The sequence below is a fragment of the Sphaerodactylus townsendi genome, linkage group LG01 (genome assembly GCF_021028975.2).
Source record: "Sphaerodactylus townsendi isolate TG3544 linkage group LG01, MPM_Stown_v2.3, whole genome shotgun sequence".
In the NCBI taxonomy this organism is placed as follows: Eukaryota; Metazoa; Chordata; class Lepidosauria; order Squamata; family Sphaerodactylidae; genus Sphaerodactylus; species Sphaerodactylus townsendi.
The window spans coordinates 77,708,145-77,720,262 of record NC_059425.1 but is presented as its reverse complement, the minus strand read 5'-3'; positions in this window follow the sequence as shown (position 1 = coordinate 77,720,262).

The window sequence follows — 12,118 nt, the reverse complement described above, 5'->3', positions numbered from 1 at the left end:
AAGGAATGAGTAAATATGAGTGCAATAGAGTCAAGGGTTACAGTAATATGAACACTAAGGATGGAAACATAAGCTACCCAATTGATCACATCACAGGGATTAATTCTTTGCAGCAGCTTCTCAAAACAAACGAACAAGCAAGCATTAGATTCTTTTGCTGGCAATTCTAAAACAGTTGAAATAGTCACTTTTTGGTGAGCCAGATACTTATTCAATGCATAGAGTTAGGAGATCGTAGATTCATTAGAGAAGAAAGAAACCTAAAAATCCACTGAAGAACTAGAGCAGTGTCTTTGTTTTGTTATTTGGCTGTTCCATAATTATTGTAATAAATTAATTAATGGTGGTGCCTATTACAATGGTTGTGCCTGCTGGGAAATGCAGAGTATATTGATTAACACATGAGGCACAAATAGAGATAGGTCACCCTCTTTCCTGGGAATGAATCAATCAACTCAGATTTGAGACAGGGAGGAGATGGGTTCCCTTTATGCAGGTTAGAGATGACTGCTGTGATATCTTGAGACAAAGCCAGAAAAGTTGAAGATGAATGATTTGTTATGATTGGCTAAAATAGCAGGGCTTCCCCTGTGGGAACTCAAACCCCAGCTCAGAATAGACCAGAGAAAAACCATCCCAACTGGGATACAATAAATTAAACGGTTGAGCACATTCTGTGAAAAGTACAAGCCAAGAACCATGGAACAGGAAGAAATGTGGTGAAGTCTTTCTTGCCCCGCCTCTTCTTCAAAGTTCCAGCCTTGTTTCTGTCCATTCTTCTGAACGCAAAGTCAAGGTAAAGCCAGTAACTTAATTACAACTTAATTAGCCGATGAGCTTTTGGTTTGTTTATATTACTGTAACTTCTGTAAGATTCTTAAAAATGTTCTGATAATTAGCTTTCTGTGTTCGTGCATTCTTAGAAAATAGAGTTGTATGGTAGTAAATAAAGATTTTTCCCTTCTACAAATCTCAGATTGTGTCTAGAAGTTCTTGCCCAAACCCTTTGCCACTTAACAATTCATAGGACAAATAACATGCCTGGCTAGTGGGTTTATAGGTACTAGGTAGGATGCTGCTTTCAATGTATCAGACTCCTCACTGATAATAGGCCCAATTTGGAAATCACTTGCCACGGCTGAGCCGCCGGGGGGATGGGGTGTAGCAATTCGTGCGGCTTAGTAGGGCTGGCTTTAGCCTCTGCGCACGTCGGACACCCTTTTATGTATGCCTCAATGTCCTTGCGCATGGTGCGCCACCAAAACTGCCTTCTAAGTAGGTGAAGCGTTTTCAGAAATCCAAAGTGTCCTGCTTGTCGGGCGTCATGACCAGCCATTAGAACCTGCTTACGTAAGGCCGGTGGGACGTACCAGCAGTCCCCCCCGCCTCCACACTCCCCCTTTGTAACTGCAGGAGGGGGTCAGATTCCTCCTTCTGAACCTTCCTGCCATCCCGCCTCCCAGCTGACGAGAAACGGGATACAACGTCCCGCACCTGCACGGGGGAATGTATCGGGCGCGTGACTGTCTGGGATCGGGTTACCGCCAAAACCCAATTGAGAAGGGCGCGGAGAATGGTACGCAGGCATGGCGCCAGTAAGGAAGTGTCCGTCCCCCTGGGGAGGCGGGATAGGGCGCCAGCTAATTTGTTACTATTACCAGGAAAAAATGGACAGTGAAGTTGAATTCTGGAAAAGAAATCCGCCCATCTTAACTGTTTGGCTGACATTTTGAGTGGAGTAGACAAAGCTGCCAAGTTTTTATGATCGGACCAGACTTGAACGGGCGCTACGGGCGCCTTTCCAGCCAATGCCGCCACGTAGACAAAGCCCTCTTTAATGGCTGCAGTTTCTTTATCTCCAACCGGCCCAATTGAGTTCAGGGCCGGACAGTTTTTTCGAGCAAATAAGCACACGGTACAAGTTTGTTATCTTTATTTTTCTGCAAGAGTGCTGCTCCAAGGGCTTTATCCGAAGCATCACATGTACGATGAAAGCAAAGCAGGATCTGGCGTTTTCAAAATAGGTTCAGTAGTGAAAGCTGTCTTAAGAGCCTGGAAGCCATTTTTGACACTCAGGGGACTAAGCAAGGGGAGCCCTGCCTGTTCGACGCCTGGGGTCCCTTTGCCTTTGGTGCGCAGCAAATCTGTGAGTGATAGAGCAAGCTTGGCAAATTGGGGAATAAAATCGATAAAAAGTTTGCAAAACCCTAGAAACGATTGAAGTTCCTTACGGGTGGTGGGTATTGGCCAATTCACCTACAGCTGCAACTTTGCCGGTCTCATCTCCAGACCCTCTGGAGAGATCCGATACCCTAAGTAATCCATTGAGGTTCGGTGGAAAGCACATTCGGACAGTTTTGCGAAAAGCAGAGTTAATATCAAGCAAACGCTTGCAACACAGCCCTGACCAAACGCTCATGCTCTTCCACTTGTTTGGGAATAGATTAGAACGTTGTCCAAATACAATCCACTCACCCCTTTAAACAGAAATTCTTTTGTAGAACGCCGTTGATAAGAGACATGAAAGCCCCTGGGGCACCGGATAATCCTAATGGCATTACAAGATATTCAGTACCGCCAAATTTGGTATTAAATGCTGTTAAATGCTCGAAACCCTCAGCAATTGTAGACTCGTAATAAGCCTCCCTCAGATCCATAGTTTGGTAGAAAATACGCCTTTTCCCAAGGCATGGAGCGAAGTCCTTGATGAGGGGCAAAGGGTATTTATTTGGATAAATCTAAAACAGCGCTTTGAGACCACGAGCACCAGTGCATAGACGTAGGGTTCCATCTTTTCTTTTTTCAAGCAAAACAGGTGCTGTATGGGTGCTCTTTGTGGCTCGGCGGATGAAACCGCGAGCCAGACTCTTACCCAGAGTGCCTGGAAGCTCCTTCTCCCCGGCTGGGCTACTCATCCGGAGCATATTCTACCTTTTGGAAGTTGTGCCCCTGGGACCAAGAGGATTTTACAGTCTGTGTCCCTATGGGGGGGAAGTTTATTCTAATTCTGTTCTGCAAAGACCTTGGCTAAATCCCCAGTACTGTTTGGGGAACTCCGGCCAGTTCTGGGCTCGGGTCACTGGCTAAAGCGCCATTGCCTGGGGCTTAATTCGGGATCTTCTTTAGCCTCTGCCGGTGGCTCACCCTCGTGCATGTGTTCCCCACAAGGGGGATCCGGTGAATCGGACTACGCGCTGCCCCCAGAAGTAAGATGTAGGACCACGGGAGAGGAGCCAGGGCATGCCCAGCACCGCGGATGTTTGGCTGACCTGAGCCAAAATAAAGTTACGTCTTTCCCAGTGTTCTGCACATCGCAGAAGCAATTGGTTGGGTTTTGAAGCGGGCCGGACCAGCCCAGCGTTTTGCCATCCATCATGCGGAAACCGACATTGGTTTGGCCAGTGCTATAATGCTTCGAGCCCTAGCTGCTCAGCCACCTGAGGCCTCATAGCGCAGTGGGAGCAACCGGAATCTACGAGAGCTCAGCCAGAATATGGGCGTGCTTGGAGGCATTGGTTAGCGTGGTCATAATAGTTAGTGGGGGTTCCCCCTTCATTCATACCGCATCATTATGGCGCAGGAAAATCTTCCACGGGACCAGAAGAAAGGCTCCACCCCTTCAGGTTCGGTGGGTCATCGATCTCCCCGAGCTCGTCACCGCTAGGAGAGGTTTGCGAAGCTCCTTGAGGCCCCCCCCGGTACCGCCTTGGCGCAGGAGTCCGTGCCATTGGACTTGTGAGGTGCGGGGACAGGCGCCTTTTGTTTATTCGGGCAGTTGGCCTTTCTCGCGCTGGCCGCCCACCCCGGACACAACCCGAGACGGGCGGCGGCGTTTGCGGATCTAGCTGCCGGCAGTCCTGCACTCACCTTCTTTGGAGGGACGGTGACCGCTGGAGCCGGGTTTCAGCGCAGGAGTTTCGGCAGGAGGTTTGGTCGGATCGGTTTCGCTTCCGCATCTTGGACCGATTAAGATCGGCCGCAATAAGAGATTGCCGGTGGCAATCCACTCCGCGATGGTCTGGGGTTCATGCACCATGCATGCCCAGGTGCAGATTTCCTCCTCGGTTGTGCTGCCATGGAAGTATTCACATTTCACGCTGCTCTGGCCAGTCCGGGAGCCGCTCGCTGCCAACCGGAATTCTCGGGCTTAACTCTGCAAAGGTTTTGTGGTTTCCTGCTTGATAGTTTTTACCAGTCTTGATGGCTTTGTCCACCTCTTCCGGATCCCGGAAACCAGCCGCAACCCTTGAAGTAAAGCTGCTACGGTTTGCCCAGGGGCCCCTCAACCTCAGCGCGTAATTCCATATTTAACCATTCCGCCCCATCTCCATCCGGCATCGGACCCGATGGCAACACTTTCTCGGCTTCTGACCTATAAAGACTATCAAACTCAAGCATGTGTGCGCCAAGTTGTGGTGGGATGAAGTATGGCAATCTGGAAGCTGTCCCATCAAAACGTGTAGGGATGTGAGGGCGGTGGTAACTCCTACCGGCTCGCGGGAGCTGGGGCCGGAGCTTGCGCAGGCGGTGGTTGCGCCTCTGGACCGGGGGCTGGAGGCTGCACCCGGCGACCGCCTCTACGCTGGGGTAGGGGATGTAAACGATCTGCGTACAATGGGTCGGTGAGTCGCGCCACCGGGTAGCCGGGTAGAGCCACCTGGTGGCGCTTCGAAATCTCTCCGGAACGTCGCCTCCCTTGCCGCTAACTTCCTCTCTACCACGTGTGAGAGCCTCCCGCTCACGCTGGTAGCCCGGTCCCGCTCTCTATCGCTGCACTTCCGCCTCGACAACTCCCTTGGTTTTCCAGCGCTTTGCTGCATTCACGCTGGCGCTCTGGAGCTCGAATCGGCAGTGTTCTAAGACTTGGTCACGGGAGGTGAGGTCTTTGAGGAACTGGTCTCTTAGGACGTCCTTCTCTCGGGACAGTTCCGCTTCCATGGCCCGGCGCTGCTGTTCACGTTCCTGTTCTAAGGCTTCACGCTCTTTCTCGAGAGTCATCCGTTCCTGCTCCCAGAACCTCCGCTTTGCCCTCTCGAGAGCCTCCATCTGTTCCCGTGATCCAAAACCAGGGGACGCCGTGTGTCCGTGTAATAGGGCGGTAGCCTCTATCAACTCAGGTCTGGAGGCGCTTTTGGCACTGGCCCAGGGGTATATGGCCTCCGCTTCTTCGAGATCCGGGATAAGTCCGGAGTGGTCAGCGGGTAATGGCATCTTCCGTGAACGTGGAGTCGGAGTCTGGAAGTTTTAGGTAACTCCAACACTTCCTCCTCAGAGTCCTGGGTCGCTAGCTGTAGCGAGCCTTTCGGCTAGCCTCTCTCTCCGTGCTCTGCCAGTGATCTTTGGGAGGGAGATCCTTGAGGTATTGATCCAGGAACCTTGCCAGAGACTCTTCTGTGTCCCTGTGGATGGTTGATACCCCAATTTCCTCCTCCAATCTGTCGTGATCACCGGGTTTGTAATCCACATGTTGGCGGGTGGTGATATGTTGCCCCAGAGGGGCTGATCCATCATTACATTCCACCACCAGGATCGTAGAAATCCTGACGACCTGTACAGGCCTGGGCCGGCCGAAACCAGGCGCCGTTCCATCAGGGGGGCTTCTCCCAATTGCTCATGCAGCTGGAGGAAGGCTAAGTTCCGCCTGAGCCGAGGGCCAGAGGGTCACCAGGGAGACAGTGGTTCCGCTGGCTCCTCCAGAGAGCCCGCCGCTGCGTGGAAGGGAAGATATGGAGCCCTCTTTGGGGGCTACTACAGTCTTGTCGCCTTCCAAGTGCTTATCAACTCTCGGTGTTCAATCCCCGTACGTCGCTGGGCATCAGGGATTCACAAAACGGAAGAATAATGGTAGCGCACTCCAAAATCAATCAATCCAATATAGAGATGCAGAATCCGCATAATGTAAGGAACCCTCAAAGGACTCGAAACAAAGGAACTGAGTTCAGTGCACGCTTATTTCATAAACTTCAACGCATCGTAGAGATTTACACTGGATGCGGATTCTGGATTTCCCAGGCTGGGCTTCAGGTATCGCCACGGAACCTTCAGCCACCTCTAAACCATCCCAGCAGGTTTCTACCTATTGGACAGAAACAAACTTCAAACACACACAAGATAAGCCACAGCAAGGTTAAGGCCCCAAACCCATTCCAATGTAAGCCCAGAACGAGGAATGCGTCAAGGCCAGGCAGAAAAAGCAGAAACTAACCCCCACCCTTACAACTAGGTAGGATGCTGCTTTCAATGTATCAGACTCCTCACTGATAATAGGCCCAATTTACATGATTCTGGTTTGCAGAATTTAGTTTCTCTTGGTGCAAATATGTAGACTGCTAATTTTTTTAAAAAGCACATTATATGTAACCCTGCCACATTTAATAGTGTTGCCACACCCTGCCCTAGTATGCTGAAGCCAAATCAAATCAATGTGCAGCAGCAGCCTTTAAAGCAAGAGTTTTGCCAAGATGCTGGCTTAAAAATATATACACAAGTGATAGGAGTGAAGGGAAGGGAATTCTGGATAAGAGACCCATTTAGCTCTGAGTGTAAAGAGCCTGATCACTTCAGATGCCTTAGTAGTTCAGTCTTAAGAATCAATATGAGGCATAGTAATCATGTTTCCATTCATCAAGTAGGTTGATGCACACACAAATAAAACAGTAATGTATTATTAATATATTATATATTATTAATATACTACTATATTACTATTTTATATATTAATACTAGCGGGGCCCGGCCACATGTTGCTGTGGCAATTGTCCTTCTCATCGCAGTCCGCAACCCACACAGATGTCCATGCAGGTCCAATGATCCCCAGCATAGCCTTTTGGGAGCAGCAGTGGCGTAGTGGCTAAGAGCAGGTGCACTCTGATCTGGAGGAACCGGGTTTGATTCCCAGCTCTGCACCTTGAGTTGTGGAGGCTTATCTGGGGAATTCAGATTAGCCTGTGCACTCCTACACACACCAGCTGTGTGACCTTTGGCTAAGCACAGCTTTTCAGAGCTCTCTCAGCCCCACCCACCTCACAGGGTGTTTGTTGTGAGGGGCAGGCGCGTGAGGCTGCAAGCCCCTTTGGGTCTCCTACAGGAGAGAAAGGGGGGATATAAATCCAAACTACTACTACTACTACTACTACTACTACTACTACTACTTCTTCTTCTTCTTCTTAAGAACATAAGAACATAAGAACAAGCCAGCTGGATCAGACCAAAGTCCATCTAGTCCAGCTCTCTGCTACTCGCAGTGGCCCACCAGGTGCCTTTGGGAACTCACATGTAGGATGTGAACGCAATGGCCTTCTGCGGCTGTTGCTCCCGATCACCTGGTCTGTTAAGGCATTTCCAATCTCAGATCAAGGAGGATCAAAATTGGTAGCCATAAATCGACTTCTCCTCCATAAATCTGTCCAAGCCCCTTTTAAAGCTATCCAGGTTAGTGGCCATCACCACCTCCTGTGGCAGCATATTCCAAACACCAATCACACGCTATGTTGAAGAAGTGTTTCCTTTTATTAGTCCTAATTCTTCCCCCCAGCATTTTCAATGAATGCCCCCTGGTTCTAGTAGGTATATTGTGAGAAAGAGAGAAAAATTTCTCTCTGTCAACATTTTCTACCCCATGCATAATTTCAGAGACTTCTAATCCATATCCCCCCTCAACCAGTTTCTTTTTTTTTTTAATCCATAGGAGGACTTCCCCTCTTATTCCTTCATTAAGTTAGCTTCAAACAGCCTCTGGTGAGGAACTTTGTCAAAAGCCTTTTGGAAATCCAAGTAGACAATGTCCACCGGTTCACCCCTGTCCACATGCCTGCTTACACCCTCAAACCTCTTAGTAAGTTTGTAAGACAGGATTTGCTCCTGCAAAAGCTTCATGCTGACTCTTTCTCAGCAGGTCTTGCTTTTCTACATGTTTTATAATTCTATCCCTTTAATGATAGTTAGATTCTACTCAATTTACCAGGAACAGATGTCAAACTGACTGGTCTTTGTAATTTCCTGGGACCCCCCTAGATCCTTTCTCTTAAAGATTGGTGTGACATTGGCCATCTTCCAGTCTTCAGGGATGGAGCCTGATTTCAGGGATAAGTTGCATATTAAAGTGAGAAGAATCAGTACACCTCTATGCTTGAGCTCTTTAAGAACTCTTGGGTGAATGCAATCTGGGCCAGGGGACGGTAACATTTTATTTATCAATGGCTGCCAGAACTTCTTCCTCCTTGTCTACCACTATCTTCGCTTAGTTCCTTGGATTCACCTCCTAAGAAGCTTGGTTCAGGTAAGTGCAGGAAGTTTCCTCACCCCCTCCTGCGTGAAGATAGATGCAAAGAAGTCATTCAGCTTCTCGGCGATCTCCCTGTTATCTTTTTACACACCCTTTGTTCCTTTATTATCTTCTTCTTCTTCTTCTTCTTCTTCTTCTTCTTCTTCTTCTTCTTCTTCTCCTTCTTCTTCTTCTTCTTCTTCTTCTTCTTCTTCTTCTTCTTCTTCTTCTTCTTCTCTTTGGGGTGGTCAAAATGGAATCCCTCTGTCCTCCCTTTCTCAATTCACATTATTATGTGGTGCTGTCTTGGTTTTTAGTATAAGGGAACCCGTTCCATTCCACAACAGAACTGTCCGGAGTGCGACCCTCACCTGCCCATGGTGAAGTTGGTTGGACATGCACAGTCCTGGTTTGGGTAAGGCAGAACTGGGGCAAGCAAGTTAACGGCAGTCAGGCAGCAGAGGCAGGTAGGTGAGGCGCTCAGATCGAGGCCAGCCTCCTGGGTTCTTAAAAGGCCATGTGCAAAAGAAGCAGAGCCAGTAGTGTTGGTTCGCCCCCACCCCACGGATTTTATTTTTATTTTATTTATTTATGTTTCAATTTATTATACCGCCCCATCCCCAAAGGGCTCTGGGTGGTGTACAGCACAATACCTATCATATACAAGTAAAATAACTAAAACCATTAAAAGCAGCAATAGAAAAGACTAAGTAAAGAGATCAAAATTAACTTGCAATGGCGTCCGGCTAACGGCATTTCCAAAGTCCCCTCTTGTGGAGGGAAGATCAGCAAATCCCAGATGGCAGAAGGCACAGATGTAAAAGGCCATGGGGGGGGGGCACCATCAATGGCTGGTTCCTCCAAAGGCCCGGCGGAACAACTCCATCTTGCAGGCCCTGTGGGACTCGCAGGTCCCGCAGGGCCCAGACACAGCTGGTGGAAGAGCTGCCCACCAGGCTGGGGCCAGAGCTGTAAAGGCCCTGGCCCAAGCGTGGAGGCCAGCCGTATCATCGAGGGGCCAGGGGACCACCAGTAGATTTCATTGGCCTCCTCGCTGAGCCGTATATACCGTATAGGGACATGTGGGGCGAAGCGCGGGTCCCGAAGATACAAAGGTCCCAGGCCTGGGTAAGGCCTTAAAGGTCAGGCACCAACACCTTGAAGTACATTCTGAATCCTACTGGAAGCCAATGGTAGCTGGCGCAGCACAGGCTGGATATGATCCTAGATGGCAATTGCCTGTGGAGCAAAGCGCAGCTGCATTTTGGACCAGTTTTAACCTCCGAATCAAACGCAAGGGAAGGCCCGTGTAGAGCGAGTTAAAATAGTCTAATCTGGAGATGACCGTTGCATGGATCACTGTGTCCAGGTCGGTCTGGGAGAGGAAGGGGGCCAGCCGCCGGGCCTGACGAAGATGGAAAAAAGCAACCCGGGTTATATGGGCCACCTGAGTCTCCATTGATAGAGACGAGTCCAGGTGGACCCCCAGTTATGCGTACGGAGGGGGTCGGGTGCCAGCGACCCCCTCCCACAACCGGGCGGCTGAAACATCCCCCTCTCCCCCTCACCGCTCCAGCCAGAGGATCTCCATCTTCGATGGATGCAGTTTTAACCTGCTCTGTCACAACCCAACCAGCTAACACCGCCTCCAAACAATGCTGTAGGAGCCTAATGGGCGACGACTGCTCCTCCATCAATCAACAGAATGAGCTGAGTGTCATCCCCAGATACTGGATGTGACAAATCAGCCCAAAACTCCGCACTCAGCTGGAGCAAGGTACCACAGATAAATGCAAATAGCAGCGGGGATAATAGCGCTCCCTGGGGTACCCTTCCCGCACAAAGCTGGCACTTCCGGGAGTAGGTTCCATCCCCGCACCTCACTTGCTGACCTCCGACCCTGGAGGAACGAGACAATCCATTGTAGGACAGTGCCCTGCACTCCAGAGGCAGCCAGGCAGTGGGTCAAAAGGTCATGATCGATCACCATCAAACGCCGCGGTAAGATCTAACAATACCAGCAGCGCCGATCCGCCTCGGTCAAGCTGCATACTGGCGTGCACCTGTGACGGCGACGAGAACAGCGTCTCCACCGGCGCCCAGTGCACGGGAAGCTTCGGACTGGAAGGGGCCAAAAGTCGATGTGTCATCCAGGGAAACCTTGAAGCTGCTCCAGCACCACTCTCTACCATCACTCCTTCCCCAGAAACAAAAGATTCGAAACGGGGCGGTAATTGGCCAGATCCCCAGGATCTAATGATGAATTTTTTTAAGAGTGGGTGGGACTGCCTCCTTCAGCCCATCCGGGAAAACTCCTTGCTCAAGGGAGTTACATGATAATTAACAGATGGGGTCAGAAATTCCGCTTGGCAGGCTTTCTGCTGCCAAGACGGGCACGGATCCAGAGGACAGGTGAAGTTGATCTAACAGCAGCTAAGTTCCTGGCGACAGCGGCTTCACAGAGCGGGGAAAACTGGGCCAAACAAGGGCCTGAAGATGGCAAGGGGGACTCCAGTTCACTAATTGTAGCCAACGTGGAGGGAAGGTCACGGCGGAGTTTATCGCAACCCATCCGCAAAAAAGCTCAAGTAAATGCCTCGCTGTGCCACATCCAATTGAGAATTTGATGACCTCTCTGACAAGGGAGGTCAATGACCGGATTACACGAAACAATCGAAGGCTGGAGCCATGACGCGAGGGAGGAGGAGAAGAAGACCCTCTTCACGCCACCGTCGCGATCTCATAGGCTTTCTATAAACGCCCCATAAGATGCTCACGCAGCTTCACAAGCGATTTCCTCTGACGCTTTCATACCTCCAGGACGCCCAAGACCCGGTGGTTTCATCCGACGCAACTCCCTCCGTGAGCACCATGGAGCGCGTCTGAGCAGGGCCGTAGAGGACGCTTGGGGTGTCAACAATATCGAGCGGCATCGGAGAGCTGGTATTCCCAGTCCTCCAACTGCTCATCGAAAGTGCCTGCGGGTCTAGGGTCCCGGAGAGCATTCAGGGAAACCAAGTGGGATCCATAAGTCTCCGCGGGCGGGCAAAAATCGGGCCCGGCCACCTAGATAAAGGCGTTGCGGCAAGTCCACCCGGACCTTCAACGCCTAACGGTCGGACCATGGCACTCTCATCACAGAGGATAATGCACCAAGTTCATCCCCAACCCGAAGACCAAATCCAGCGTGTGCCCGTGACTGGTGGGGCCGGCCCGAGTTTATTAAGGAGAGGCCTAAAGCGCCGCCATGGATGATACCTGGTCCACAAGGTTGCCAGATGATGAGGCGTGCAGCGCCACGGCGATGATTGTAAGTCCCTCTCAGGAACAATAAGTCTGGGAAATCGCAACGCCCAGTCCGAACACCACCTCCAGCAGTCAGCGACATACTGTCTCCTGCAAGCGCTTAGGCGACCGGTACACCAGGAGAACACCCAATCCTCTCCAGTAAGGCCAACCTGACTCCAGGTATCGGCACATTCCATGCCAGTGACCTCCGGGACAGGGACTGCCCTAAAGGGAATAGGACTCAATGGATGAACAATGCCACCCCACCCCCCCCCCCCCAGGCCCTGGGTTCGTGATCGGTGAAGGCACGCGAAACCCGGGGGCGCCACTTCGCCCAAGGCGCATCGGCCCCACCTTCACAAGCATCCAGGTTTCAGTGACACCTGCCAGGTCCACCTGCTGGGCACCGAGAAAGTCCCGCTGGCACCGCGGTCTTATTGTTGATGGACCTGGTATTTCACTAACACCCAATGACGGTAAGCAGAGAGTGTCCCTGATCCCAACCACCATCGTTTCTTGGGATAGGTCGGAGGCCAGAAGGTGGACGAGCATAACTGTATCTCGTAC